We start from the raw sequence: 6,000 nt of genomic DNA on the forward strand, positions 1-6,000 counted from the left end.
GCATCTTCCTCGAGGTTGCCTCAACATGTGGAAGGGGAGGAAGCTGAACTCAGAACCATAACTTTCTGACTGCAACACAACTGATTGAAGCTAAAACAACCAAGGTGCATGTAGGACAGATGAGTTTGTGCTTTGCATTGAGTTTATGTTGGGATTTTATTCATTCTGATGCTAGTCGAGTGAATTTAAACAGCCACGTAGTTTAAAATCCTATATCAGTTCTATTTTTAGTGTAAAATTGGAAGAAAACATTCCTAATAAAACAATTACCTATTTATATGATTTAAAAAATATGCATTGTGGATATACATTAGCCACAATTGCATGACCACCTAATCAAACTCAGTAAAAAAAAAAACATGCAAAAATATACCTTCAAGTTTATTTTGCTTTTGTTTAGGGAAAACACCCTAACTTTAATACGAGTAAGTGTGAAACAACCTGAAATATTTAATCTGTGCCACTTTAACAAAAAAGCACAAAAGAATTTCATATTGCCTACCATCCAACAGTGTCCCATAAAAAGGATCTTAGTCTAAAACGTTTGCTAATTGTGGAATTTAGATTGACAATCGATAAATATTTAGTGGCCAATCAGCCCCATTCACTGTTCCTTTGTAATCATGGTGTTTTTGTGCCTAACTGCGGAAATTCTCCACCTAGGGCCCTTTCCTAGTTACCTGACTACGCCAGATAGATTTGCTCCGCATATCCATCTGGAAACCTTCCGTTGAAGTAATTTTGGGAAGGGGCGAAAATACTGGTTAGCTGATTGGCCTATGTTGGTGATAGACGGGCCAAATGAACCAATCAGATTCGTCGTCGCTCGTAACAGAGCGACGACGAAAACACAACCACAAGCCAAGCTACTCTTGCTGCTGCAGGTAAAGGCTCGTTAGCTCAGCAAAGAAATACTCTGTAATTCCGATAAAACTTGCTCGATAGCCACGCTAACGCTAGTTTCATCGGCTGAAACCGCCATGTTCTTTAGACTGAACTGTCGCACTTCTCGTTGCGTCACACCTCAACCCGCCTCAAAGCCAACGCTGATTGGACGTTCGTCTGGTGAACGGCTCCAAATTTTCTTTAACGGAGAGTAGCCAGACTGATCTGCGAGTGAAACCTTGAAAGCTCGCAAGATCAGGATGGTCTCACGAGGCTACTTTCCTAGTGGCCTATAGTAAACCTGTGGCTGTAACTGCTTTGACATCCAACTGTTTGAAACAACAGTCTGCTGGAAACAGATGTGGTTATGTGTCACCAGTAATTAAAATGTATACCAGCCGGAGGTCACTCTGACATCTTTGAAGGAACAGATGTTTGATTAGGGATAAGATAAGATAAAATAAGAGTACACCCTCCAAACTGGATCCCATAAAAATGATGTAATACACATTTTTCAAAATATACTCTTATATGGATTATACTTGTGGTTTGAGCATTTTAATGGCTATTAATCTCCTTTGGTTATGAAATTAGGTAACTATATAAAAACAAACTGATGTATTTAGAAAGGGAGGAAAATGGCACAGTGTTTATACTAAACAGGTGCATGACTTACTGATTTACTGTTTAAATACTCAGAGATCTTAAATGACTTTTATTTTCATTGTATATTTGGAGGGCATGGCTCAACAGAAAGCATTTATTTATTTTGTGCATTTTGTCTCCTGGGCATTTATTGGTGCATCGGCACAGTTATTTGCCATCACAGCTTAAACGAATGATTCTAATGTAACAAATGTCTTTGTGGTGTTTTTTTTTTTTATTCACCTCTGAATTTGCACAAAATTAACATGCAAGCTTTGCCTTGGACAGTAAGTACACTATTTTCCTGACAGGGTCCTCGGCGTTTGTACAGAGGCACTAGCACGGTTGTCAAATGGCATCAGCGCCATATGTGGCATGGAAGTGGAAAAAAAAAAATTGACAAACATTTCTGCTCTCCTCTCCTCCTCTCTCCTCTGCACTCATCCTTCTGAAAAGCATCCTCTCTTTGAAGCCCGCGTTGGGAAGAGGGAGCGATTAAAGCAGTCAGCAAGCAAATTAGCATGTCAAAAGGCCCTGAATCAATACCCCGGCTCTCCACCAACACAACCCCCTCCGTCTCTCTTTAACCATCCCTGCCATTCTCCCGATTCCTCCGACTGCTTCCCCTTCTTCCCCCTCCATTTTCTCCCCGCACTCCTGCGTGCTCTCGCTCTTGTTCCCTTTGCCCCTTCTCTTTTCGGCTGCGGCTCAATTGAAAATCTTCCTCCCCGCTCGCTCAGCTGGCAGACGGCTGAAAGAGGGGAGGCTGAGTTTGTAAAGGGAGATGGACGGATGTATAGGCAGAGAAAGACGGGCAGGGAGGGAGAAGTGGACAGGCATCGAGTGGGCATGGGTTAGATGGCTCTGGAGAGAGGGAGCCTGTGAAAGACAAGGAAAAAAAAAAAAAAAAAAAGGGCCCCTGCCACCTTCTCTGTTCTGACAGAGAGGCAGAACGGACCTCTCTCGCCAAGAGGAGCAGAGGAGATGGAGATGAGGAGGCAGGGAGAGGGAGAGAGAAAAAAAAGGAGACAAAACACATGGGGGGGGGGGGGGGGGGGGGAGTGAAGTGGAAAGAGATTTAGTTCCAACCTGGCAACAGTGCCTTTTCTGCACTTCATCCATCGGTTCACCGTTGCACAGAAATCCCTTTGATCGGGGGGGCAAAATGCAGCTGTAAGTGTGCGAGCCACGCCATTATCTGTCGTGTATTTATTCTGTGCATCTGTCTCAATGGGCATATCGCGTGCTGTATCATAAACCTCCATTAAAGCCCCTATCTGGTTGTGCGATCTGAACCGGGGAACAAAGAGGCCCAGCGGCTCCTCAGGTGGACAGCCCCGCTCTCTTCTCGCTTTCTGACAATGGGAAGCTGATTGCAAACACCTTGAAAATGTTTTTATCTCCCCCTGTCTCTTTCTCCCGCCGATTTCTATCTTAAGCTCCCTCGGTCCTGCCGGGCCAATAGTAGGTGGTCTTTTCTTCTATTTCCCCCGTCATCCTTTTTCTCTTGGGGCACAGGGTTCAGTGGCCAAATCAAAGAGCTCCTCTGCAGCAATCAGTTAAGGGTTATGACAAAAAAGGCTTGCAATAAAGAGCCGCTGTGCAATCTGATGGGCCCTGAGCCTGGACACAGTGCCCATGTTAATGAGCTGAGATCCCCCTTTTCTAATCATGGTGGTGGAGGAAACTGAACACCGCTTTAGTATTCAAAGTGTTCATCATATTCCAAACACTTTTTTTTTCTAGCCTTCATAGCCTTGACATGAACGGCGCTTAATTTATTCATGTCAACATCAGAGGTGATGCCACATCATGTGTGAGAGAGAACAGTCACTGTAAAATAAAATTTTAAAACGAAGACAGCATGATTACAGAGTCCAATTTGTGTGTTAATTCCCTAAAGAATGTGGAGCCTTTGCCCTAGTGTGAGATTTCTGAAAGGTTACCAATTTCTCCAAATTTATCATGCTCAAAAACAGAGAAGATTAAAGCTCATAAGACACAGTTGAGCCTTCCTGAGGAAGACTTGCTCTCTCTCGCTATCTTGCAGCCCTGAGTTCCTTTTAAATAAGTTCATACACCCGTGTGTTTCCTCTGTATTTACTACCTAGCAGAGTCTAAAATTAGCTTACCACAATGACAAGTATTGTTGTTGCTGAAACGTACTTATGTTTAACAGCGTGCAAAAAAAAAAAAAAAAAATCTTTTACCCTCATTCCTATCCTGTTTGTTTGTCAATTTTCGCCTTCATTGTGTTTAATGTGAACCGAAGTGGTCAAAGACAAATTTCGCCGTGGTAACACGTGGTGACAAATAAAATGTTCTGTGCATTCACCCTTTGGATAAAGATTGGATTTTTGAGTCTCCAACTGAGCAGTCAAAGGTCAGCGCTAATCAAGCTGAAAATGAGCTGATTCTGTTTTGTGCATCTCCATACAGCATCACTTACTTCTCTTCGTTCAACTTAAGTTGTTTTTTTAATCTGCTTGAAGTCTAAAATTTGGTACAAACAAGGCACCGCGGACTGCATCATTTGTGGTAAGAGATTCTTGTGATGTGATAACCTTGAGTAAAAATACCCGCAGTTTTACTCAGAACTGTAATATCACAGAAATTAAAAATAAGTCTAACATATTTTCATTTTTCTTTACAACAACATAAGCAACCATTTTTCATACTCTTGCTGTAATTTCAGCAAGAGTATGAAACCACACGGATTAGTAAACATATGGTAATGTTTTATGTCACATTTATTCATTAATTTTTAACATAAATGGATGCTGGTGAGAGTGACAATGTCTAGACTGTATTTCTGATTAAATTATTATTATCAGAATTGAAGAAAGGTGATCCCAAAGGTTTGAGCAGTAATGTATATAATTACTACATTTGTGAGGCTTGTAAATATGCTCAGCAGTTAGAACTGATCAATATCACAGTAGAGACTGGTTTCCTCTCTGCAGCAACATGAAACACCTCTCTTTAAGGAAGAGATAAACTGAGAGCAGACCCAAAATGCAGTGAACAGTGAGGAAAAAAAACTCCTTTCATCTCCCTCGTCTTTTTCTCTTTCTCATAGATAGACGCTGTGCAGTAGGTTTTTTCTCCTGCTGCAGAGGATCCATTGAGCTTGCAGGCTGACGTTAATATTCGGTGACAACTTCAGGCATGGGCCATGCGTGTTCTGAAGACAGTCTGTATAAATATAATTTGAATTTGTGAGACCAAAACAAAGACAATTATTCTGCCAACTTGGCATGTTAAATCTAATCCAATCAAACTCGTCTGTAGTATCACTGACAGCTTTGAAAGCTGCAGTAGTGATTTCTAAGCTTTCTGACCCACCCAAGCTGACTGCACTTCTAAATTCACTGAAAAAGGTCAATCGGTGGTATTCCCTGTGGTTGATCCTTCACAGAATTATCTAAAGGCCTCAAAACGACAGGGAAACCTGGCTATAATTTAAGCTAACATAAATCATCGTGTTAAAACAAACGCTAAAGACATTGAAGACTAAAGGCCCTGCCAAAGAAGAACATAGGCAGCATCACAAGCTCTCTCCTGCCCAAGAAATACTCTCCCTCATCACCACTGTTTCAATTCAATTCAATTCAATTCAATTTTATTTATATAGCGCCAAATTATGAAACATGTCATCTCAAGGCACTTTACAAAGTCAAGTTCAATCATATTATACAGATTGGGTCAGATTATACAGATTGGTCAAAAATGTCCTATATAAGGAAACCAGTTGATTGCATCAAAGTCCCGACAAGCAGCATTCACTCCTGGGGAACCGTAGAGCCACAGGAAGAGTCATCTGCATTGTCCATGGCTTTGCTGCAATCCCTCATACTGAGCAAGCATGAAGCGACAGTGGGAAGAAAAACCACCCATTAGCGGGAAGGAAAAACCTCCGGCAGAACAGGGCTCAGTATGAACGGTCATCTGCCTCGACCGACTGGGGTTACAGAAGACAGAGCAGAGACACAACAAGAGAGACAAAAAGCACAGAAGCACAGCTTTATGCTAAGCTAACTGCTAGCTAGCTGTCGGTTCTTCTATTCAGCTTGTGTCCTCCTACAGAGAAAAACTTAGATTTTAAAGCTCACACGGATTCTATTTGCAAGAAGCTGGGGCTAAACTTCTTCTTTTTCAAAAACAAGTCATGTTTTGTCGTTTTCTTGCCAGGAAACATTCCTTTCCAAAAAAGAGGAAACGCTCCTTTTTAGCTTCTTGTCCAACCCAACAAATGCAGTCTGAAGTTTCGACCAAATGTTTGGTCGTATACCCAACTTCTGGCCAAACGGCATAAATCCAGCACTTTCTTTAAGGGAAATAAGCCTGTAGTTTTTCATGTGTGCAGGTAGAAATCTTTGCTCCTCAGCCCAGAACTCTGAGATCAACTGGCCACCCTCCTGCAAATCGTCCGTGCCTCAAAATACAATCTTGTTTGTGCATCAAGCACAC

This window comes from Fundulus heteroclitus, chromosome 18, assembly GCF_011125445.2.
Source record: "Fundulus heteroclitus isolate FHET01 chromosome 18, MU-UCD_Fhet_4.1, whole genome shotgun sequence".
Lineage (NCBI taxonomy): Eukaryota > Metazoa > Chordata > Actinopteri > Cyprinodontiformes > Fundulidae > Fundulus > Fundulus heteroclitus.